Here is a 26,802-nt window from a genome sequence, read left to right on the forward strand (position 1 = left end):
TGAATGTATTTCATACTAGCAGCTATCAGGGTGTCAGGAATGGCAGCATCCACGCCAAGACTCCACTCTCCTATGCTCCCCAGTTAAGTGCAGGGACAGTAAATTTCACAGCATCTTTAATCTTTGTCTCAAATGTAAATAACTTCTAATGGGCTTTTAAAAAAAAATAATTAAATAAAGTCCTTACTTCTTGTAGGTTTAATCTCAGTGCTGATGCCTGTTGATGGATAAAACACTCAGTCCCCAATTTTTAAATCATTTAACTGGTTCAATAGCTGTCTTTTACCCTTTGCTTTTATAGTTAAATCAATTCTTAGGAAAGAAAATAAGCTTGTCAGTGAATCATACCCACAGTGGTCTAACCTTCCTTAGAGGCAGTTGCAGATGATATAAAATAAATCAACTTTGAGCTTTCTTAGCAATGGAAGGGGGTGAAGAGAAAAAATGCGGGAATTGCAAACCAGAAGCAGTGCGGGGTTGATATGTTGCCATCACGATAACACAGAGCAGATCACCATAGCCAGTCATATCTCTGTCATTTACAATGAGTGGTTGCCATCACCATGCCTGTTCATTTCAGTATCTTTGTAAGTAAAGTGCAAATGTATGAAGTAACGTAGGACAACTCTTGTACAAAGTTAAAATGTTTAGAGATTCTTTAGGTCCAGGCTGGAAGTCCTTCCTCAAGAGAAACCTCCATGGGGATTGACTCCACAGAAGGACCTCAGCACTGGGTAATGCATCTGTGTCCTGGGCAACACTGTGATGGACATCAAGTAGCACTGGGGTCTTCTTCATAAGAAAGTGGGATAGGCTTTACCTCTCTCCCTTTCCTGTACTACTCAGTAATTGTGGCTTTTGGTCTTTTCCTAAAGATCTAGTCTGTCATGAGATACCAGGGGGTGGTTTATCAAGGGATGCCTGAAAGACACTTCTGGATGAAATTTCTATTGCCTTGGTTCTTGGGATTGCAGGGCATTGGACTTGAGGACCTAAATTGTAGGGACAAACTGAGCTAGAATCAGAATACAGATAAATGGTCCTGTGTCCTCTAAAATAAGACACATTAGTCACTTTGTGTCAGGAGGAAGTCAAGACAACAGAATAAGATTTGAAAGTGCTTCTTTCAGTTGTAATTTTTGCTGCCAGCTACTTAATCTCTTTGTGCCTCAGTTTTTCAGTTGCAAAATAAAAGGTTTCCTTTCAAAACTTTAACTTCTCCTGAAAATCTTTCCAATTTTCCTTTCTTTTTGGGGACAGAGATTGAAATAATTTTGACTATTTCTTTCTTTCCCAACTGAATGCACTATAAAGATTTATCTCTATGGTTGTCTTTCTTGGTGTCTCCAAATTTTTGCAGATTAGCAAAAAGAAATTTTGTGACTTTGTCATGCTGGCAAAGTTTTAAAAGTTACCCAATGGAGAAATAAAAAGTTACATAGAGCAATAGAATGAAAACACAGGAAGACAGTCTCAACACTCACCTTAACAAGTGAGAGACACTCTGAAAATGTAGTTTTTCCAGGACTAAGCAGAAAAGTTGGATTCTACCATTGGAAATGATTTTTTCATGCTCTTTTCTGTATGGCCTAATATATACAAGTCTGATGTCAGAATCTGGGCTGTAATGGTTTTCCTACTGGAACACCCTTTTCTGAAATGAGTCTTGCAGTGCCTTCCAATGGCATCGTCCAGTCCTGTGTTACATCTGTGGTTGGAAACAGACCACTTTAATAAACACAAGCATTCCCCCAAAAATCCCCAAGAGTTTTTTTTATATATATATATAAAGCATTTGAGCAGCATTATTTGCTTTTAAATGAAGATGGATTTGAACTTGCTGCTTCCAATTAGAATAATAATAAACATTTTCCCTAATGATAACAACAGGCTATAGTGTTAAACTGGAAATGCAAAAGCTTTTTCTGTTGGTACAGTATAAGTTACAGTATCATTAAATATAAGATCAGCCATTTATTGCTTGCGTTATTTTTGAGATGCTTAAATGAAAAGTTGATTTGTCTCTTATTAGCCCTCAATAAATGTTCCTTTAATAGTCATAGGATGTTTTAATGCTTTACAGAATCATTGTCATTAAACTGAATGCAAGACATTGGACTTAAATAAAAGAGAAATGAAAAACCTCAATAAATCAGGATAATAAAAGCTTTTCTTTGTGCTGTTTGAATTGTGCTGAAATGGATCTGTCTCTTAAACTGCCTTACAAATGCCAAAGTAGCTTAATTGCTAAAGGGCTTGATTATGCCTGCATGAGTCAGCTGTGAGACTGTGGCAGTAAAAAGACCTGTTTTTCCAGAGAAACTTGAGGATGGATTTTGCTGTTGCGTTGGTAGACTTCCCCCTGAAACAATGGTAAGGTAAGAAAAACATACTGCAATGACTTCTGCATTATGGGACTCTTTCTTCTATATTGGGGTAGGTGGGGAATGGAGAAAGCACACCACTCGGGCACAATTCCTTGCTCTTCTCTATTGATTTTCTCCACCTCCTATGGTTTACTCTGGCATCCACTGCCAACAAACACATCAAAAAGTGACTCTCAAACACTTCATGAGATATATCTTCTGAGGTATACGAAGTATATATATGATATGAGGTATATCTTAAAATATAGTGAGCGTGGAAAAGTCTTAGAAACCATCACTTATAAGCAGTGGGAGATAACCTGCAGAGAGGATGCAGCTTGGGCTTCTAGGTACTGTTAAAGCTGTCTGAGCAGAGAACAGGCCAAGCGTAGAGATACAGTTTCTCTTCTGTAAGAATATTAGGAGAGGTATTAAAAGGAGACAAAAAAATTATTGGACAGGACAGGATTAAGAAGGCACAGCAAAAGGTAATCAGGATATGTAAAAATGTTTCACAGACCTCAGAATTTCAACCTTTCAGGTCCATAGCACAAAGTGGCTTGCTTATGTTGGGCGGCGTAACTTTTAACATAAAAAGGCTGGGTGCAATTTCAATAACATTTATGTGGGCTAATAGAAAGAATGGCTATTGTTTTAAAAATGTGGTTGTGTGAGGGAAGTATCTTCTCCACACATCTACCCCTCCTTGGCCACAGAACTTCTTCTAATGCCCCAAAGCACCAGACAGTATTGCAGGAGTCTCATTCAACCTCAGAACAAAGGTTCTGATCCCAAACCAAACTAACTGATAAAACTTTGCTCTGGAAGAATAGTTCAAAGGTTTTGGTTTTGTTCCAGAACGGAAAGGAAAGAAGTATCAGCTTGTGGGAGATCCCTCAAGGACCTTCACCAGTCTACTGTCCCATCTGTCCCATTGTGCCTGCCCTTCTTAGGCAGGCAGACGGAGGCCCTCGCTGTGCACAGGCTGCACTGTCACCTCTTGGTGATCAGGTGTGCATTGGCTCTGGGCTATGGCACCTTCAGGGTGCTGTGGCACCTGTTGGTCCACTTGGTCAATGTTATTTGAAAAACACATTGATACTAATAGATGTGTCTTAAACAGCTCAGAAGTGTTCTCTTTGAATGAATTCCTTCAGTGTAAATTTATTACTGAATTTGCCTATGTATTTGGTAAAAAAAGTAAGTTCTTTTAAATCATACTTTTTTGGCCTGCTCAGTTATGCAGGTGAAAAGTAGAATTTTGCAATGCAGACACAAACCATTAATGCTCAGTCTTATCTGGGTTTGACAGCTAGTGACTCAGATAAACAAGGATATAGAAGCCTGATCCATTCTGAAGGGAGCTTATTTACATAATGAGCTTGAGCCAGCGAGGTGGGGATAGCGAGACAATCCGTGATTGTCTGAATCCAAGAGTTAAAACCTGATTGGAATGACTGCACCTCTCCAGGTACTTTGTTAGTTGCCTAAGATGATATCCTGCATCAAAAGTCCTGCATGCATCCTGCTGCTCTGAAATCTCTTGTGGCTTCTTTTATTAGTTCAGTTAGAAGCCTCTAAACTTGAAAGTCCTCTTCTTCTTGTTAGCGACTCAGCATTCAAATGAGCTAGAGGTGAGGCCACATGTGAAACCCTTGTCTTCCTACTTTCCCCTGTATTATTTGGTATTTAATTGGTTAGCAGATATTGTTGCTTGTGGAGGCAAAAGAAGGGAGGAAAAATATAAAAAGGGCCCAGTAGCCATGACAACAGAAAATACTGCATTTAGTTACAGAGTATGTATGTAGAGATGAGCAACAGGAGCCTTCCTAGAATGGCTGCCAAGTCACTTACCCTGTAAATAGGGAAATAAATACAGATGCATAAAAATCCCTGAGCAGTGACATGGCCCTTTGATGGCTGGTTTAGCTTCAGATCAAAACTGTCTATCATGTCTAGTGATTACTTTCTTCTGACCTGCTATGTAAATATTGCTCTTACAGGTGTGCTTCCCCCTATTTCATGATTGACCAAGCTTCCTAATACTGTGAGCTTCATCCCAAAGAAATAGTACAGATTCGTATATTACTGCATAAAGTAAAATATTATAGACAGATAACTGCTGATTTCATGCTTTAGAGATTTTCCAGGTAAGGACTCTGACATGGAGACTCATGATTGCTTGACAAATTATCTCAGATTCAAATAAATCTGGTGCATACTGGTCAACAAAGTGGTCCTTTGCCTGTGCTGAACAGACTGGTTTAATAAAGCCTGATAATGTTGCACATTTTGGAGTTCATGGCACTGTGGTGCACAGCTGTGAGTATATACACAGCCATACAGTTTAAAAAAAAGTATAAAAGTATTAAAGTACAAGAGCTGAAGACATTGGGATCGCAAATTTTGCAGAATCAAGAGAGTCAGAAGGGACTCTTGATGGTCACGCTATTCATCCTTCTGCTCACCTTGCAGGAATTTTCTGTTTGAACTTTATTTCCTGCTGACTGTCTCATCTTGTCTCATCTTAAAGAAGACCTCCAAGGCTGCAAACCTCCGTCCCCAGACAACTGAGACCAACTCTTCATTTTCCTTGTTGCTAGAATATTTCCTCTTATGCCTAGCTGCAATTTAATTTGGCTACTTCTTGTCCTATTCTCAGTGGCCACAGAGAGAATTCTTTCTTTCTTTGGAACTGTTTTTCATGTGTGTAAAAACATATTTTCTGCCCTCTGTACTTTAGAATGAGGAGCACCAGTTTATTTAGTCTGTGCCCATGAGTTATCATATCCAGATAACTGACCATCATCATCACTCTGATGTGTGCTCTTTCACAATGGTCAACATCTTTCATAGTGTGCAGTGCTCAAAAGAGGACACAATTCCTTGGTCAAGACCTTGTCAGTACCGAGCAGGACTGATGTAATTTGCCAAAGATGATCCTGTTTACATCTTAGTATGCCATTTTCCTTTTTGATGACTACCCAAAATTATTCACTCATGCTGACATGGACTGTGGTCACTTGCTTTGTAGCGAGTTTGATCTATGAAGTCCTGTGAATTTATTCACCCCCTGTACTTTATAGACAGGTCACTAGTAACTGCAGTGCAGAACTTCACTGGAGCAGAACCTCAATTTCAGGTTTGTAAAAGTAACATGGGTTTTTTTATTCTCTATTCCCATCTGAAATAGACTACAAGGAGAGTTGAGGAGCAGGACTGGTTTCAGATGGTCACAGCTATAGGGAGATAAGTTTTGATCTCAGTTATGTAAGTGTAAAACCAATTAATTTTTCTAGATTTATCCTGGTGCAAGAATAGAATTAAATTAATTAAAATTAAACCAACCACATTGTGAACTAATATTTGTGAACTAAACTACCCAAGCAGTTTCAGAGGGATTACAGAAGTGTCCTAGAAGATAGAATGTAACTATTTGTTCCTGGGACAGCAGAGAAATTTTTCCCCAGCCATCTGCACCCAATTACTTATTTGTATTACACTTCTTTTTCCTTTCTATTTTATTGTATTTGAGCATTTTTTTTTTTTTTTAAATTTGAGTAGCAGCGATCAATCTGTTCTTAAAATAAAAAACAACAGAGAGAAAACACAAAAAAGAAATTAAACAAAAGACATGATAGTTTGGAAGATCCTTCTCATGTTGAATATTGAAGACTCATCAACATTCAAAACTAAAAATTTGCAGAATATCTTATCATCTCTGCTTGTCAATGGCAAATGCAATATGCAAGTTAAAACAGAATCCTGAGCTTTATAAATTTTCAGTTTTAAGTACAGAAAAGACGTGATAAAAGGAGTAATGAACTAAGGAAGAGCTGGAAAGAATTTAGATTAAAAGATAAATAGCCCTTCTGTTAAATTGTGTCTGACTCCCAGGGAAGAAAAGTTTGTTGCTTTATAAATGATGACACGGCACTGAACAAAACTTTCATGAAGGCATTTTACCTAAATAATTACTTGTTACCAAATAGTGTGGGAGTTGGGTGATTGGAAGACTTAATGAGACATTTTTGTGTGACTCTTCTTAGATGTACGTGGCAGTCAGGTTGTACAAATCATTTCAGTAATGCACATTGTAGGCTAATAACAGACCGCGCTATTCCCAATTAAGGCCACAATTCCTGCTAAGATGGCAGGTAATACCAGGGCTGAAAGGCTGAAGCGATAAGATTCTGAAGGGGAACACTCTTACAAGTGGATGCTGTGAACCCCTGACAGATCATTGAGTCATGGAGGAAGATTTAGGGTACACAAACTCATTAACTCTAATTCCAACCTTGCCCCCAGGATTAGATTGATTTACCACCCATAGTGAACCATCACACTTGCATCCTGAGATGAACACAAAGCAGATGGACAGCTTAGCACATTAGCCTGTCTGTAGTCTCATGTATGTGGTAAGGACAGATCAGGCATAGATAAAGTCTACTTCACCCAACAAATACTTGGGTCCTGTCCATTCCTAAACACTGACGATGCTTGGGTGGGGATTGTTTCACCTAACTTGAGATGTCTCCATTTAAGCTACTCTTTTCATAGTCTAGTCAACAGAGGGAAATAGACGTTTCAGGGAATTTTCTTTAATAGGTCTATTTTAGGATGAGATAAATAGCTTTTCCTCACGTGCTTAGTTCAGATGAAGGCATTCACAAAGTGGACATCTACATTTAATCATGTACTTTGATCATGTTGTATATAATTGGGCCACAGTCAGGAAAGCAGGTGAAAAGCATGTGGGTCACAAAGCTTGTTGTGTAAAGCCTTTCTCTTGCCAGGTAAATATTGTCTCAATGGCTGGAAGCATGAGGGTATGGCTCAAATCCTTACTAGGGAAAAGTGCAGACTTTGGAGTCCACGGCGGTGGGAAACGGGTCTGATCTTTCATCAGGATTGCTACGAAAATGTTATCACTTGCTGTCTGACTACTGGTCCTCTCTCACATCTGGACTTGCTATTACACAGCAAAATCTGATAGCTCAGTATAACTTTCTTTGATGAGTGATGCAGCTACTCCCTAACAGTTCACCTTATTTGCCTACTCCTTCACTTTACCAGAGACACCAACAGAGAGGATCTGCAATAACCCAGCAGTATGTTGAAGCTGAAAAATGAACACGTGCCTGGACAGATTTGGTCCTTCTTCCATGAAGTGTTGCACTTAATGCTCCTTAGCATCCCCCTCTTTGGGGTGTACCACCTATCACCCCTGGACTGTACTTGAGAGCTCCTACCTCCACTGCACACCACACACATCTTGCTTGATCTAATGGTATTAGCTAGTTATTACTATGTTGGGTTTGCATGCTCAAACAAGAAATCTGGATTGGAAAATATTCACTTTGACATTTCTTTAAATCAGAGCCTGATTTTTATCTCCTTTTTGAGGTTCACTGATTGCATTTGCTGCCACGTTAGGTGTTAAAAATAGAGCTTCATGTGAACTCTCTTCAATCCTCTCTGTAGTGATTATGTTACACAGTTGTGCACTATACTCATTGCAAGTCAATTGGAGCTGAACTGAGCTATATCCCAGGCAGAAGTCATTCAGAGTTTTATTGGAATAAAAATTGAATATGAAAAATGAAGAACTAGCCCCAGGTTAATAACAGCAGGACTAACTAGTCTTCGGTGAACTTGAATGTAATTTTTTTCAGTATAAACATTTCCAAAAGAACTACTCAGAAGTCTTTAGTTATCTGAGAAGATTTCTTGAATCATTTTAAACTAAAATAAGAGTAATGTAAATCATTAAAACAATGGGTTTTTAGCATTCGCTAGTTTGTAAAGGAACTGTGTCTCTACTATCCAGCTGAGTTTTACAGATTTTCTCAATGGTCCACTTTTATTGACTGCAATGAGTTTTCAGGGCAAAAACCATACAGTAGATGAGACAGCAACTGAGGCTGTCAATGAAAGGCTGTTGGCTAACATAGGTGGTGACCAACTGCTTAGGAGAAAGGTTCAAGAAATCTTGTAAGACATATCTATGCTGTTATTGTTCCCAAGGGAAATTCTAAAACTTACTAGACCCATTGACTTTAGCAGTAAATTAGAAAGGGATAATGGATTAAAGTACTTAGAGTAGACAGAGAGAGACTGTCTTTGTTTTACAATAGTGCAGCAGCTCCTCAGTTTCAATACAAACCCTCCACACACATAACTCTACCATCAGCTTCTGTCAAAGCATGGTGCTGGCTTTAAACTCATTTGAAAAGCAACCCACCAAAGAACACGAAGAGTCCATCTAGCCCAGCATCCTCTCGCCAGTAGTGTCCATAAGAGGATACTTAAAGGCAAACAATAACAGGACAAACATGTATGACACATATATGATATTGTACCATCATTTTCAGAGCTTGGGATTGCCTGAGCCTCTTGTGGTTGGACTGTTCTGAACTCTCAGTGGATATATCTCTTAAGTACATGTCCAGTCTCTCTTTGAAATTCTGTGGACTTGAGGTTTCACCTTCCTTTGGAAAGGAGTTCCCCAGGTCTAGAATACTCCGTGTGAAAACCAATATATTTTCCAGTTCTACTATACATTTTTAGAGGTGTGAGGGCCAGAACTGCACACACTTTTCAAGCAGTGGTCAAAATGTGGATTTATAGAGGCAGAGTCACATTTTCTGTTTTGTTTATTATTCTTGTCCTAACAATGCCTAACATTTGATTTGCTTTTATTCAACAACTACCTTGCACTGAGCTGATGTTTTCGTGGGACTATTTGTCATAACTTCAAGGTATTGCTCCTGAATAGTAATGGTCAGCTCAAGGTTCATAATTTTTTATGTGGTGAGGATTGTTTTTCCCCACATGCACCATTTTATATTTCTTTTATATTTATTTACATTGACTTTCACCTATCATTTTACTATCCAGCCACTTAATTTTCTAAAGTCCCTCTGTAATTTTTCACAATCTCTTTTCTCCCCTGTTACCTTGGATAACTCATATTATCAGCAAACTTGTTTTTTCTTGCTTGTCTCCTTTTCTACAAAATTTATGAATATGTTTATCAGCGTACCTCTTAGCACAGATCTTTGTGGAACTCCTCTGTTATACTTTCATCCCTTGTGAGACTTCCTCGTTTATTCTTACACTTTGTTTCTCATCTTTTAAACATTTTTTTTTTTTTTCTCTCTTTCCCTCTTACATTGGTTAGGTTTCCTGAAAGAGTCTGGTCTGATCACCCACATGTACATGCTCTTTAACTTTTTCCAAGAATATTAACAGAGAGAAAGAAGCAACTTCAGTGTAATTCCTCCTACAAGTGTCGTACCTCTGCCTTCAAATAAATCTCATCTGAAAATATACTTTTCTTCCTCCTTTCCCTGTGGTGGGAATCTTCATGGTCAACCATGGAGAGATGCTGAATGTTCAGGGAGCTGTGATGAACCCCATCCTAATCTTTAGAAGTCAATAGCCTCATATGGTGAAAAAATGTAAAAACCTATCTCTCTCCAGATCCCGTTGAAATATGCAGAAAAATATGACTCTATGAAATAATAAACAAGGACAGAATATTTTCATTCTTTTGTCAGGAAATTTCTTTTTGAGACAGTGAGATGAAGATACTTGCTTTTAGAGAAAATTTAGATGTCTCTTGTAGGTGCATTCTTGCATTTTTGTCAATATTTGTTGACATGGTTTGCAGCTGAAAACATTAGGTCTTTTATCTTTTGACCAAAACTTGAGGTTTTCCATATAAATTATGACTGAAGTAATTTCTAGGGGTGAAGAAGGCACAGACGTTTCATATCCATTTTTCTAGGGGAGAGAAAAACTAGGAGCAATTTCCTCAAACCTGTAAGCTAAGGGATTTATCTCTGTGTCAAAATTCTGTTCATGTAACTCTGGTCTTATACTGATTGCACTAGTCTTTGTACCCAGTTTCTTGCCACTTTTTACAAGAATGAAGGAGATGTGTTGGCCACTTGTGATATCAAAGAAAATATATTTCCAAACACAAAAAATATTTTGAAAGGAAAAATAAAAAATTCACTGAAGCAGACATATGTCTGCATGGGTAGAAATTTTGTATAGCATTTCAAAACCATTTTGTGGTAGAAAGACACATGTTCCATGACTTTAACTTGCTTGATATCATAGAATATCTCAAGTTGGAAGGGATCCATAAGGATCCTCGAGTCCAACTCCCTGCTCCTCACAGGACTACCTAAAACTAACTCATATGATTAAGAGTATCGTCCAGATGCTCCTTGAACTCTGACAGGCTTGGTGCCATGACCACTTCCTTGGGGAGCCTGTTCCAGTGACTGATGACAACTACCAGTCAGAGAAAGGCAAAAAGCAGGGAACTCTTATAAGTCAATGTACTCCAGTGATTATTTGTAAAGCTCTGTGGGGCATTGAGGCAATTGATTTCCATTAACAGTCATAGATACTGGTCATTCAGCTCCAAGAGACAGTTAGGGAAGTCTCAGCCCTGCTGTAAAGTGTGACATTGTAAATATTTGCCTGAATATATCAGTAGCTCTTTATATTCAGAGGATCTGGAGAAAGCCCCTGAAGAGAGATTAAAAGGCTGGAGGATTTAGAGCCTCGTAGAAATATCAAGGAATATCAAAACATCTCTAAGCATGCTGTGGGGGAGAGCAGAATTGTTGTGTCAGACCACCTGTGTCTCTGGGAGGGAGATTGGTCAAATCCTTTTGTAGGGATGGGGAGCACAGACTCTGTTTGGATTATACCCAGCAGGAGACAGTTTAGCTCCTTTCTAGAGAGGAGCTTAAAAAGATTTCATCTGAGAATCAGTTAGCTCAGAAAACATTGTATTTCAATTGAGAACAATTAACATCTAAGGGGAGTTGTGTAGAGTTCATGCTTAGTTTATGCTTCTCCATCTGGGGGGGTCCCTTCTGTGCTCTCTCTGCCAGTTCCCATTAGCTAGGATTACACCAAGTTTAAAGCAACCATGCAAGCAAAAGGTAATTACTTGAAGAGCAGCAAATCCAAGGGAGACTCCTAGGCATGCTCTCATACTTTATCTGGTATCTACCAAATGTGTTACCTGTGTCTGTTACAGAAACACTGGAGTAACAATCAAGCCATGTTAAGAACTTTAAATAAGTACAAAGATTTTTCAGGTGAGATCAACAGTTTTACAAAGCACACGTGGGACACCGGCACGATTGCTGTGACAAAATGGAAAGCTGGGCTGAGACCATTGCAAGTTACTCCTGAGCTCTCAGGACCTCTGCACTTCCAGTGTAGGTCCTTCTTCCATTCTCAAGACCAGTTAACCTGCCTTCCTGAAAACACCACTAAAGCGTAGTAAAGGGGCGGGGGGGGAAATGCTGTGAAGTCCTCTTCACATAAACTCTTTCTACTTCTCCAGTCCGGGGAGAGGTATTTGGCCCTTGAGAGGATCCTATATAGGGGTCCTCCTGCTCATGAAAGGTGGTGGATCTCTTGTCTTTGAGAAATACATCTAGATTTCAGTTTAGGACTAAGGTACAAGGCTTCTTGGTGGCTCCATGATCCCTGTTTTCTTTCTATAATCAAGCCATGCTGGAGGAGGTTGAGTAAATTGGGAGTGAAGTTGAGCCTGGGGAGAAGGGAGGGGTGGGGGGAAGGTGTTTTAAGATTTGGTTTTGTTTCTCATTAACCTACTCTGATTTGATTGGCAATAAATTAAATTAATTTACCCAAGTCCAGTCTGGTTTGCCCATGACAGTAATTGGTGACTGATCTCTCCCGGTCCTCATCTCAACCCATGAGCCTTTCCTTATATTTTCTCTCCCCTGTCCAGCTGAGGAGGGGACTGATAGGGCAGCTTTGGCCTCCAGCCAGGGTCAACCCACCACAGGGTTATGGTGTTGTTTCTCAGATCCTTCGATTTTACCTTGATCCTGTGCTGTTCCTTGATGTTGTAGGCTCAGGATCCTCTTTTTTTCACTATTTCTCTGCTTGCCTGCCACCATAGTCACTCCTTATAGACTCCTAGGCACTATGCAGAATGATTTCTTCCATTCAATCAGCTTTCTTAAGTTTGTTTCCATCTACATGCTGGAGTATTCAAAATCCTTCAGCCTAGTTCAGTTTTCAGTTTACACACTGTAAGTGAGGTTACATGTAAGTAATGCAGTCTTTCTTTTAAGGTCAGCTTTTTCCAGTTCTTTGCCCGGCAAATACCTGGCTGGTCTGTTTTGTGACCTGCAACATTGTCTCATACAACACCTCCCACTGGTTAAGTAAAAGGTGCATTTGCAGCTTTTGATGTGCTGCTAAAGGCTTTTAGTAATCTCTGTTTTACATCCTCTGCTGAAATGCTCTGTATGTGTGGCCCACCCCACCAGGATCCAGGGTTAGGTGGAGCATCGTGGTAGTTGGAGCTGATGCTATTGCTTCTTCACAACTGAAGGGACATGTCCTTTGCACTATTTCTTCTTGAGATTACTGATGATTAAAATAAAACTGTATGGAAATATAAGATTTTGGAATGTAAAAGGTAGAATGAGAATGGTGTTAAAATGTTCTTTAAAGTTCCTATTTTTTTCCCCAACTGAAAACCTCAAAAATTTTTGAAAACCTCAAAACACTTGGTTTTGTAGTTTTTAATATGTAGAAAACAAGACATTTTAATGAAAAAGATTTTTAAAGTAAGTAAAAATTTTTCATAAAGGGCAAACATTTGATTCACTTTGCAAACACAAAATGCTGTTTGATTTTAATTTTGCTGGTTCTATTCTGAACATAAGACTGATCACATTTTCTGATCTATTACAGAGCCTGGCTGGAAAATTAAAACCTGTTTTGGAGAGAGATTTGAAAATGATGATGTGTGTCTTTTGTGACGTGTTGTCCCATGTCAGTATAATAATTTATACAATATTCTATTGTATAAAGGCTTTAATGCAGCTACTCCTGGGAAAATAAAAAAAATTCCTATGAGAATTATCTGGAACTGTCTCTTCTCCTTACTCTGTCTCCTCTTGGGAAAATGAAGATGAAGAAGTGACAAGAGAGAGGAGGGGATTGCAGCTGCTGTTAATGACTGATGACTAATTATTACTCTTGGAAATGGCGCAGAAGAGATATACTTAGATGTCAAATCTCTTCTGACTTTTTTGCCTGACACACTCCTCCTTCCTCAGATTCATGTTGTGCCTTTTTTTTTTTTTTTTTTTTTTAAATTGGAAGGAGCTAATTAACACAAAAGTCACTAAAATGACTTCTTAGTTGCTTCATTAATAGTCTTGGATGAAGTTCCGTAGCCTCCAGATCCTGGACAGTCGTCTGGGAGAGGAACTGAGCTATGTTGTTTAATCCCTTCTCCAGTATAAATGTAAGTAACAGAATAGAATAAGATTTTTTTCTGAGCCATTACTTTATAAAAAATTCATTCAGATATTTATTCACTACTCATAAATTCAAATGTAGCTTTTGAACCAAGGTTTATCCTTCTGAGTAAGCAGGAGGGGATGGAAGAGTTCAGCGATGGGAGGAAATCTAATCTGATGGGTAATTCCTGAACCTGAATTGACTCACAGCAGTGACGCAATTGCATTTTACTTCCCCGAAGGATGAAGGAGTGCAGTTGAGCTTGCTCATAAGAAGGAGAAATGGAAAATCTGGGCAAAGTGATGTGGGGAAACCCTAGAAACCTGGGTTTGCAGATCGTCTTGCCCAAGTTGTGGGGCTAGCACTGCTTTGTGGTGGTGAGCACCTGAGCTGTGTCGAGTACTGACCATGTGATGTGTTGATTTCTGTGACGTGAGTTGATCTGGGTCCAGTTCTGACTGAAAGGGTCTGTCTCACCACTGGTGCTCCTTTCACGTCTCTCTTGTCATTGCACTATCTTCTGAGCTCAGAGATGGGGAGGCAGGCATGAGGGAACTAGACCTCATTCTCAGAGGAGGGAGCTATTCTCTGGTTGGGTGACAGCACTTCTGTTCCCAGACCCAGAACAGCTGGGGGAACTAAGTTTGAGAAACAGCACAGCTGTTTCCACAAGCTCAAAAGAGCATTTGGTTTAGACAACTCTAGTCTAGTGAAATCCCTAAGAATGTCCCCAAGTAAGGATGAGGCATACACCTATCTTTCTTTGAAAAGAGAATGAGATATCATGTACTCCTTATCCAAGGGATTTTTTTTTTCCTAGGAATCCCATTCTTGGGATGGAAACTGAAGATGAAAGGAAAGCAGGCTTTTTGCAAACTCACTTTTTGCCTTCCTACAGATTGTGCCCTGGTGATAATTATGTTGATAACAAGAAAAGTCACAGCCCAATTGAGTGTCTGATCTATTAGAGTGTACATCTGAAAGGTTATAACACCACAGGTGAAACCTTTCAAGGGATGCACATGGAAATAACCTGAGAGTTGGAATGAGATGTTGAGGGAAAAGGGTTATGAATGGTGGTGGTGATGGAAAGGAAGCGCGTCAGTCAGCTAAACACAGCACGACATCTTAAGCAGCCTATTGATCTCCTATTCAGAATTCATGCAGGGTGACTCCTTGTCATAAAACATTCAGCAGCCAAAATCAATAAGAAATGTGGAGCACTGAATCTTGCTGCTTCAAAGTCGTACTTGAAAACAACAACAAAAAAATCACCGCTACTCAAATGTCACCAGGGCACCAGCTTGGTTTGGACTCAGCTCCGCAATTTCAGTAATAAAAGTTTTCCTCCTGTTTTTCCAAGGCGGAGTCCAGCTGGAAAGTGACAGGAACTGGATTCAGCTGTCTGACAGGGAATCTATATTCTGCCCCTCTCTGTTTACAAAGGAGGTTCAGGAAGAAAGATAAACCTAGATAAGATGAAACATTTGCTGAGGTAGAGCTTGTCTTGTGTTGTGAATTTGCCAACATTTAGCAGTTCCCTGGCTAAGATCACATCCTCCAGCTGCATGGCAAAATGCAAGGGGACCAAGAAACACTTCACAAAAAGCTTAGATTATATTGTGTTTGGAGACATACCCTCCCTGATATGACATATGCCAAATTGCTCTTCAGACGTTTCTTTGTCACTAATGTTCCAACACAACACGTAACTTAGAAAGGTCTGGCAGTAGGTTTCAAATTAACCAAGGTCCAAGTCTGTGGATTTTGGCTGTGGATCCTGTTCTCAGAGACACATGTCCTGTTCATCCAGAGGGAGAAATAACAATTAGGTGCATGTGCATAGCCTCAGCCTTCTCCATGGGAGCACCTGTAACAGTCATTTCACACGGATATCAACATCTCACAGATTTTCCACCCCTTCCTTCCCTCTTTCACACCACATCGTCCTAGAAATCTAGCAGACACTATTGGAAAACTTTCCTTTGGTCGTTCAGTCCTGTCTGCTGCCCCTGAACAGGAGTGGCTTGACCTGAACTGTTCTTGGGAAATGCTTGTCTGACAGGTGGGACAGGCAGCCTCCCACAAACAATTTTCTGGTGCTTCCTAGCACTTCAGAACAGTTTTCCTAATACCCAGTTAAAACCTCCCTTACTGCCATTCAAGCTCAATACCTCCTGTCTTCTCTCAAGTTGCTTCTGGAGAACAGATTGCCTACCTTTTTTTTTTTTTTTTTTTGCTACCCTTTACATATTTGAATGCTGTTGTCATGTATCTCATTATTGTCTTCTAGACTAAACAATGCTAATTCTTTCAATCTCTCCTCTAGGGTCATATTTCCCATATGTTTGTGCTTCCATAAAGGTCAACGGCATCTGACATAGTCCTATGGCACAAAAGATTAATTCTGCCCTTGCATGGCTCTGAGCCCAATGGCTACCAACACCTCATTCAGTCTGAAGGGGAGGATTGCTTTTAAAAATCAACAAAAAACCTGGATATTTGTTCCATTTCTAATCATTTCCAGAGTAACTGATGCTGCTGTAGATGAATACCTTAGAAACACACAAATCAGACAGCCAGACAAAGCGACAACCAGGGATTCAAGTGGGAATATGCAGCACTAACTGATGAGCTCAGAAAGCATCTGTTGTCACAACACCATCCCTCTGTGGCAGATAAAGAAGCACAGAAAAACCTGGAAGCAAAAGCAATAAACATAGGCATCAATGAAAATTTTGCATTTGACTTCAATAGGACATGAATGGCTGTACTATAGGAGATGTGTCTTGGGATGGTACCATGAGGTATCTTGTTCTATAGCTGTGTCTACACTGCACAGTGCCAGAGATGGCCGTAAACAAAGAGCACAAATTGAAAAGCCATAGAGGAACAAAATCAGCTTGCTTATGTAAAGCTTCATATGGTTACTACCAACCTGTTTCTGATATCAAAACTAAGTTGTTCAGAGCTCTGGTGGCTCATCTATGACATGTTTGTGGTGGGTTGACCCTGGCTGGACACTAGGTGCCCACCAAAGCTGCCCTATCAGTCCCCTCCTCAGCTGGTCAAGGGAGAGAAAATATAAGGAAAGGCTCATGGGTTGAGATGAGGACAGGGAGAGATCAGTCACCAATTACTGTCATGGGCAAATCAGACTGGACTTGGGGAAATTAATTTAATTTATTGCCAATCAAATCAGAGTAGGTTAATGAGAAACAAATCCAAATCTTAAAACACCCCCACCCCTGCCTTCTCCCCAGGCTCAACTTCACTTTGCAAGTGACACATGGGGATGGAGAATGAGGGTTGCAGTCAGTTCATCATACATTGTCTCTATCGCTCCTTCCTCCTCACACTCTTCTCCTGCTCCATCATGGGGTACCTCCCATGGCAGACAGTCCTTCCTGAACTTTTCCAGTACGAGTCCTTCCCACAAGCTGCACTTCTCAAACTATTCCAGCGTGCATCCCTTCCATGGGGTGCAGTCTTTCAGGAGCAGACTGCTCCATTGTGGGTCCCCCACGGGGTCACAAATTCTGCCAGCAAACCTGCTCCACTGTGGGCTCCTATCTCCACAGGGCCACAGGTCCTACCAGGAGCCTGCTCCAGCATGTGCTTCCATGGGGTCACAGTCTCCTTCAGGCATCCACCTCCTCTGGTGTGGGGTCCTTCACAGGCTGAAGGTTGATATCTGCTGCACCATTAACATCCATGGACTGCAGGGGGACAGCCTGTCTCACCATGGTCTTCTCTGTGGGCTGCAGGGGAATCTCTGCTCTAGCACCTGGAGCACCTCCTCCCTCTCCTTCTGCGCTGACCTTGGTGTCTGCAGAGTTGTTTCTCTCACATATTCTCTCCCTTCTCTCTAGACACAATTGATCTTAGTGGGTTTTTTTCCCCACTTCTTAACTGTGTTACCCCAGCAACGCTACCACCATCACTGATGGCCTTGGCCTTGGCCAGCGGTGGGTCCATCTTGGAGCTGGCTGGCATTGGCTCTATCTGACATAGGGGAAGCTTCTAGCAGCTTCTCACAGAGACCACCTCTATATCCCCCCCACTACCAAAACCTTGCTATGCAAACTCAATGCAATGTTGATTTTAGTATCTGTGTTAATTAGGATAAAGGGCTAGTATTTTCTGGACAAGCAATGAACGAAACTTCTATAATGCTTTACTAGTTAGATTTGGAACTTGGGTAAATATTTTAACAAACCACAGTATCAATAAATATTTTTGCAATTCATTGCAGAATCACAAATCACAGAATGGTAGGGGTTGGAAGGGACTTCAGGAGATCATCTAGTCCCACCTCCCTGCTAAAGCAGGATCACCTAGAGCAGGTTGCACAGCATTGTGTCCAGGTGGGTTTTGAATATCTCCAGAGAAGGAGAGTCCACAACCTCTCTTGGCAGCCTGTTCCAGTGCTCTGTCACCCTCAAAGTGAAGAAGTTTTTCCTCATGGAAGCTGTTGATTCCCATTCCTATTCACAGGAAACAAAGATGAGGCTTGTATTCTGCATTCTTCTCTGCTTTTCTTTTCCAAGAATGTTGACTCTGTTTCTGACTGTTTCTGAAGGAAAGTTTCTGAAGTGTGTTCTTGTAGGTGACATTCTAATTTATGCTTCTGAAGGAGGCAGGCGGGAATTCAGTGACATGATGGAAAGTTTGTTAAGTGTAATCAACAGCGAGGATAAATGCTGTTAAAGATTTCTGCATATTAATCTGGCTTTGCTTTGAGCTATTGCAGCACCTGTGACAAAACCAAAGGTTATGGTTTTGGAATCATAAACTTTGCCTCTCTGACTTAGTATAATATTATAGATCCTTAATCAACAAACTGATTGATCTTAACTGGACTGATCTCCTGGACACACAGCGGGTAGTGTGGGTGTTTCAGTTCTGCACTGCACAGCACAGTGTAACGTGTATAACCTGACTTACCACTGTGCTCCAGAATAGCATGACCTTGCTATAGGTGCTGAGCCATCTCTGGCAGCCCGAGCAGATGTCTCAAGCGGCACCACAGACCTTTGCTAGGATAACAGAAACTTGCCTCTGTGGTATTCAGCTGCAGGTCAAGACCTCTAGATATAAATATTCAATGGTAAGTGTTTGCATGTGAGACAGGGACTGGGTTCAGCTGTTTAAGCCAGAAACCTAGAGCCATTTGGGACATGGTACCATGCCTAAGATTCTGTATGGGGTAGGTGGTGGTGGCACAAGAACTGTAGGCGACCTGTGCCTGCCTCGACATTGTGAAGTGTGGTTAGAAAGGAGTCATAATAATAATTATACACATATGCATTGGAAGTTTGATGAGAGATGGCTTTTCTCTCTAGCAGAAAAAGAGTGGCAGTTGAGGACTCTTAAGCCTGGGACACCAGTGCTTGATTCTGGTGACTGGAGAGGTCTTAATTCACAGGATCATAAATTTTTTAGTAATGACTTCTAGTTTTGTCCTGCATCTTTGCTCTGACATAAGTAATTTCCATCTTTTTCCTTCTCCTAGATTTAGTTATTCTGTTTCAGACTATTTATCTTGTCGACCATTTCTCCAAACCATTCATCAAAATTCTACTTTATAAATCATAAGTTATCAATAATATGAAGAAAAAAATAATCATGCCTAGATGAAAAAAAAAAAAAAGTTTACGAATAACAAATGGTTGTTACCTGAAAGTATCCCTGATCAGATATCAGGAGTTCACCCTTAACATTCAGACAAGAAATAAATTGTTTTTCTAATTGTTAGGGCAAGTAGTCATGAAACTAAACTACCACAGGTTACACTGGGTTCTTCAGTGCTGGACATTGTTTTACTGAGATGGAAGACATTTTTGAAAGAGATTTTAATCTTCATCACATGTAAATATATCTACAAAACTATGAAAAGCTGTATGTCTAGTTAATAGATGAGTCAGGTTCAGCTTGGAATGAACACGTAGAGAAGCCAGGTCTTTCATAGTGACGTGAAAGAGGCATGTAATCATCAAATTGCCCATATCTAAGGAAGATGCAGTTTTCTGCTGACTGGCCCTTTGGACTTCTATCCCCTCTTCCTCTTTGCGGGGATGTTTTCTGTGCTTACAATGCCACCTGCAAGCTCAGGCAAGGACAGAGCAGTACTATCACTTCTTGCTGCTCGCGAATCTGTTATTTGTTCCTGCCCCTAGAATTATCATCTCTCCGCAGTCCTCGTCATTCCTGTACAAACTGTTTCCACTCTGAATGATCCACAGACCTTCAGTAAGCACAGACGGATGCTGCCCCATGCCCTGGGCTCTGACTGATGTGTCCTGACACACACATCCGTATTGTGGCCTGTCCCTCCTTGCAGGGAGTTTTTTTGTTTTGGGCACCTGCATAAGTGGAGAGACACCATTCAACCCTCTTTATGGTAAAAACATTTTATCATCATGCAAGAAGTAGTGCGAGTCCTTGTTTTCAGATAAAAGATCCTGTTCTGTTACCACAGAAGTTATCGCAATCATTTACTCCCTGCACTAGGTTTGCTGGGCGTCAAACAACATATGCCTTTTGTTCTTCCATCGGTCCCCAAAGGAAGAATAGTGACTGAGAAAAAATTCTGCTACTCTCACAAACTTTTCTGCTCCCTCTTATAGTCTTACAGGAAGCATTGATGTTATTTTTGGGAAGTATTGACTCTTTTACAGAACAGAGGGCTCATTAAATCAAAATAACAGCAACATTTTCAGCTGCTTCATTGTTATCATTGCTATTGTTGCAAGCGGCTGCTGGAAGCTGGAAAAAAAAGAAGGGAGAAATAAAGCCAATAAAGAATAGATACTCCAACATATCTTAAGCTGGAGATAAAGTGCAACACATCTCTTTTATTGCTTTTAAGTAGTTGGTAGTCTACCACTGAGTTCATAATCATCCTGAAGAGGCAGCAGTGCCACTGAGAAGGACAGGGGAGCCAGGATTTATAGTGGGGATGATAAACTGGAAATGACAGAGTCACAGAAAAGGGAAATGCTGTATTGAGGTTGTGTTAATAAAAGTATCATGTATTACAAACAGAAAGAGGGAATTTATTCCACTGCCGTCACAAACTTAGCCAGAGCCAGTTTGGGGGTAAAATGTGGTTTGCTTTTTTTTTTTTAAATGGAGGGGTCAAGTTGTAACAAGTGAGAGGGAAATCAAGCAAAACAGTAAAAGGGCTGGAAAATGAGTCGTGTGGAAAGAAGAGTGGCTGGTGCCCGGAAGAAACAGAGCGGAAGGGTGACCAAATACAAAGCACAGCAGGGAGCTCTTCTTCTGTGTTTGCACAAACACTGCAAGAAATCGCGGAAGTGGGAGGATTTCTCAGTAGTATGGAAATCTATTCTGGGAAAGAAGCAGCGTGAGCAGGAAATTAGAGATTGTTAACTGTATAAATTTATGATTATAGGACACGCAGCAGGGAGTGAATGTAGTAACCCAGGAATTTTTTTTTTTTTTTTTTTTTATGTCCTTAAGTAGTAAAAATCTGCATTTCTAACTATCATTCCTGGTGCTTTGAATACCAAAAGCCACCTCTTTACAGGTCATCTCAGAGCCTCAGAACAAATCAAATCACAAAGAAAACAAGGAAAAAAGCCCCCAGGAGTTTCAGAGAAGAATTGATTTTTGGGTCCTCACCCATATGTTAAAGAGGATTCTCCAGCAGAATCATGAAAACCTGCAAAAATTATAAAAAGTTGGACATCCAAAGTTGTGTCAAGTGGCTTTTGAAATTCTTGGTCAAGACAATCTGCTTCACAGAACAGTGTACAAATGCGATTTTTTGTTCCTGGCCAGGGTCACAAATGGCTAAATAGGAGCCAGGGATGAAAAAGGATATGCACAGCTGACACAAGATAAAAACATTGCCTTCATTAGAAATATATTCACCTTTTCAAGAGAGTACCACAAATGTAATATCTCTGTAGATATACACTGTTGATATAGATATATAGGGAGGATGGCAGGTATGCAGCCTTCAGGAAAAATCAGGAGGATAGCAGACCATTTTTACAATCTCTTTCCAGAGCTTGTTCTCACACCTTGCTGTTTCTCTGTCTTTCTCCTCCCCGCCCCCCCCCCCCCCATTATTCACTATTCACTTTCTTCTGATTTTATACCTTGGCAGCTCAGTGGCAGTGGTTGACTGAAGGATGCACTGGGGGAATAAAAGTTTGAAGAGGACATTCAGTGAACAAGGCAGCATAGAGAAGTTGACATGAATATGACTGACAGTTATTATTTCCCAGGAATTCTCTTTGAAATTGAACACAAGTGTTACTGCTGGACCTGCATAAAATTTAAAATATCCAGCCTATGAGAAAAATCTGGATCCTCAGCACTTTTATTGTCACCCAAAACTGGGAAAAAAAATTCCTTGGGTTTTTCTTTGTGTTTCACTGACATTCCAGAACAGGTCAGCAGATGGATGCCTTTAAACCAGCTCATAGATAAAGAAGCCTGTTATCACAGAAACACTAGCTGTATTTTTCCAGGCTTGACTTACCCACCCTTTAGTAGCCATGGAGTGACCATATGAACTTTTCCATCTGCAGAGCTAACTCAGGAACACTGCCACCTTCAGTTACCTTGCTTGCCCTCCACACTGGACCTTGAGCAAGAACATTGGTGTGGGGTTTCCTTTTGGCTGGGATTGACACCTGCAGTAGCAAGGTGCCAAGTAAATGCATTGCCTGTGGTCCTTGGTGGGTAGCCAACAGTCAGGATGTTGTGACACCTGTCAAATGGATTTTCACTTTCTGGGTAACTAAAAAGCAAAACGTCTCTCATCCATTTTCAGTTGTATTGGGGATTTCTCAGGTTTCAAGGTCATGAAAAGAGTGATGTTTATCCCTTCCAAGGTTTTAGGATAGTTTTGACTGGTTTTGCACTTTGCATGGATCTGATGCCCTCTCCTTCCTTATCTCTCAAGAGATTAATTGGGGTTATTCATGCATCAGGAGCAGCCTGTTGGAAATGTCACAAACATGACATGCTGAAATGTAGGAATGGATAAGACCTTGGGTCATCAAGTCCAGCCTGGGTAAGGGCAGGCATCACATTATTAAACACAGAAGTGGAGCGTAGTAAAAAAAAAAAATTGTGGAAGGACTAGTAGAAATGTAAGAATATTCCCAGATTTCTATTGGAGAACTTTTATAGGACATTGGGAAGCTCAACTTAGCACATAGGTCCTAGTATTTGGGTGCTAGTGTGTAAGCCCTATCCTGCCTTGCAAAAGACATTAAATGCTCACTGGAATTGGTTACATGAGAGAAAAAAAAGAGGAACCTGCTCCTCTAATTATGAGTGGAGAAGGCTGTTAAAAAAATGGTCCTCTTTGAGCACTCAACAACATTTTTGAAAGGTTCCTATTTTGCAAATACTACTGCATATTCTTCTGTGCCTGCATGCTATTTTCTCCTGTTAATGACTTAGGAAAACACCTTTATTGCTTATCTTGTAGTAAGGAGACTCATTCTCCTAGCCCCTGCAAATAACCATAACAAAAGGGAAAGTCTTCACCCACAAACATCTCTGTTTTCTACAGTTTGCAAAATATTGCTTTTCCAGCAAGTGAAATTACATACGGTTAATTAATAATGCAGTTTAGAAATGTCTAGGTGACTTTCCTGCACACCTCACTTGCATGATTTTATTTTGACCTTAGGAATTTAATAACCATCAAGAATTGCTTTGCGATATGAAGCCCCTTGTCTTGGCTGCACTCAACCAGCAACCAGGCTACTAATGATGGTGTTTTAAAAGTGGCTGTAGCTGCTCTGATTTAATGCTTTTGGAGTGGATGAAGAAGAGTCTTGTTGGCTGCATTCCACCAGCAATACAAAGTTCTTTGTCAAACAGTGATGATCCTTGAAGGATTTGGGAGGCACAAGCATGGAGCAGATTCTCATCAGCTTCAGCGTGCACTGCCATTTACAAGAAACAACGTGTATTGGTACATAGGGAAAACTGTCTAGTGTAACCTCCAAAGATGATAATGGAGTAATATCTTTGCTCTCATCATAGTTCAATGTTTAAGGCTGTAATAGAGTGGTTACCCTGAAACCTGACCTTCTCAAGAGGTGAGGAGGCTGTGACAGTGAAATGTCCTTGGCTCCTGTAACCCATAGTTCAGGTCTTCCTGCCCTGTGCCTGGCCCCACTGTGTACCTCCCTCTACTCCCATCCTGCATTGGTACTGAACACATCTGCAGATCCACCTCAGGCAGTGCAGGATTGACAGCCAGAGGAAGAGAGGTTGTGGGGGGACAGGAAACCTCCATCTCCCTCAGGATGTGGTAGAGGCAGGTGGAAAACAGAGCTTGGTAAGACTGTACCACCTTCTACTAGCTCTTGGTAGTCTAATAATCCCAAGACCCTCAAGGAAGATGAAGCCCAGGGCGTCCACCATTGCACAGCTGTTGAGTGTCTCAGATGGTCTCCTTCCTTCATGCTTGCTAAAGGCTCTTAATAATCTGCTGCTGTAGACAACTGCCTACTCTGCCTCTCTGTAAAACGGGTCCTGATGTACAAATTAGGTATAAATCAGCCATTCCAATCCAATGACTTGCTACCCTGGTAGGCACAAATGGTGCCATGAGTTGTGAGAGCACAGAGGATCAAGATCCTAGTCTTAAGTGTAATGCCTGAAAAAAAGAGCAATAAATACAAGAGGCAGAAACAGCATGACCAAAACTGGAGAAGTATAAATCACGCTGTGGAATGAAGTGCAGTGATTCACCTGCTACGCTGGGTGCTGCTGCCCTGCAGACAATCTGACAGCACAGCAGAAAAGAAATGCAACACACTAGAAATAAATACTCACCCTCAACTGACACAATGCTATTCATTTTGGTTTAATACATTTCTTCTTGAAATTCAGCAGAAACCCATGACATACAAATCATCCTAGCATCAATACAAGGTAAATGTATGTGATTAAGGAAGGAGAGAGGAACATCAGCACAGTTGCAACCCATAAAAGTTAACTATTATTGGGTTTCCTCTGCATGAGCACATGGATCCTCTTTGACAATCCACATAATGCTGGCTTGTCACTCATTCACATTTAGGCCTTCTCTCTATATTATTGGTCACTTTAAAAATTACTGGTTCCATTTTACAATATTGTCATCAACATGACCAGTAAGTAAAAGGTACGGCAAAGGCAAAGAAGCTATAAAAAGTGGCAAAGACAAACTTAGAAAGGGGTGCAGGTGAGTTATAATAAGGCTGGGAGTAAAAAGTCAAGGTACCTTGAGAGATGGCCACTAAATGGTGGAGGTTCCCGGATCTGATTCTCAGAGTTGAAAACAAGCAAGGCAGAGCAGGCCAGGTAATACATGGGAGCAATGTCTCCTGTCTTCTGTAGCAAGTACCATTGGGTGGGAGGGGTTCTCAGCATACCTCAAGCTGCTTGCCACTTCCCAGGATCAGGCTCTTAATTAGTAGAAATGGAGGAAAGCAGCATTGCAAATGCAATGGTGACCACCTGCTGCCAAACTGAGTCCTGTCTGAAGAGGACATCCACCGTTTGCTATCAGTTTCCCTGATCTGTGGGCTGCTCAGAGAGACACGTCAGCTGCTGAAGAAGAAAGTCACAGCAAGGTTAGGAGCTTAGTCCACAGCTTAGAGAGAGGCAGTTATGACCCTTGGGCAGTACGTCTGGCTCCAGAAGTGGTAAGGATCAAGTGTGGTAAGGATCAAGCAGCCTAGTGTTTACGGCCAAGTATGAGGGCTCTTAGGTTTTATTTGTTATTCAGCAAAAGCTAATGGAGGTATAAGTGATTCCATTTCAGAAAGGGGCTGTGAAAATTAGGAGTGAAAGCTCAGAGCAAGGAGGTGTTTTTTATAAATCTACTGCTAACTTGCTGTAAGAATCTGAGTTAATCTCTGTGTCATCCAGTAACTGGTGTATCCACATGATAAACATGGAAAATGCTATTTACCCACCTGGAGGATTGTGAGGGCTGATTAATGCCTTGTAAAAAACCTACAAGATTATTTTGAGAAAGTAACTGTTGCCTTCCCAATCTGTAGCAGTGGACTTTGCTGCTGCAAGCAACAAGAGGAAGACATTTGTCCCCCATTCCTCCTTCCTTGTACCTGGTCTCAGCAAACGTTTTCTTGCTCGGTTTTCTCTGATGGAAAAGGGACTTGCCAGACCTGGAGGCCAACAAGCACTTATCTTCCATTTTCTGAATTACCTTCTATTTGCTGCCTCTCATAAGGGCACAGCAGCAGAAAAACTAGTTTATTTGGTCTTCCAGGTCCCCATGACAGGATGCTACATTTAACTGATGATTTGCACAATGTTCTTTTGCACGGTGTATTCCTAGCAATAGTTATATCCTTACTAATCTTTTAATAACTAATATTATATTTAAAAAAAAATCTGTAAAAAAATTGTGATTCAGCAGCATCATCAGCATGCTATGATAATATCAGGGGAAATTTACCTCATAGCCTTCTCTTCTCCAGCTGTTTCTTTGGTTCTTTAGGTCCTCTGCTGTTTTTCCAAAAAAGAGCTTCTGCCCTTGATTTTGTGTAGATTTTCTGAGATGTGGTTATCTAAACATTAATTTTCAGGGAGAAATGCTCTTACAAGGGTGCAGATTGGCTGATGTACGAGTTCATGAATGCAAATGGGGTGCAGGTATCCTTGTACAGCAGCAACATCTCTGGGTTATGGTTAAGGACGAGCACTGCATTCATCCCCGACCCATGGAAGAACGATGCTAATGTGCAATCCCTGCCCCAAAGATTTTACTGCCCTGTCACGTGGTAAGAGAAATGGTGAAGGAAACACAACACTAATAAAAAGCTGAGGTGCCAGCACATGTAGCACACAAGCGGTTTTGTTCAATATTTCATGGACATCAAAGGTAAGTTGAAAGGAGAGAGGCAGAAGGAAGCAGCCAACAGCGCTGTAGAGATTTGCAGGTAATGCATTGCAGCAGGTGAGACTGTGATGGAGCCAGAGAGAAAACTGCACAGATGGGTTGAGCTTCTCCAGAACATGTGTGAACTGGAGCCTCTTCAGTAAGTAAAACCACAGAAGATGAAGCCATATTTGAAATCCCACCGGAGTATTACTTTTG

General features: G+C 40.8%; 1 long non-coding RNA gene across 1 annotated transcript in view; it reads left to right on the plus strand.

Annotated features, from left to right (window-relative positions):
- The window catches only part of LOC142602272 (uncharacterized), a 65,163-nt gene extending 51,990 nt beyond the window's left edge, over window positions 1-13,173 (plus strand). The window contains exon 3 of the long non-coding RNA XR_012835936.1: window positions 13,137-13,173. This is a non-coding gene — a long non-coding RNA (uncharacterized LOC142602272). The remainder of the gene's footprint in view (window positions 1-13,136) is intronic.
- Window positions 13,174-26,802: the final 13,629 nt, after the last annotated feature.

This window comes from Balearica regulorum, chromosome 6 (assembly GCF_011004875.1).
Source record: "Balearica regulorum gibbericeps isolate bBalReg1 chromosome 6, bBalReg1.pri, whole genome shotgun sequence".
In the NCBI taxonomy this organism is placed as follows: Eukaryota; Metazoa; Chordata; class Aves; order Gruiformes; family Gruidae; genus Balearica; species Balearica regulorum.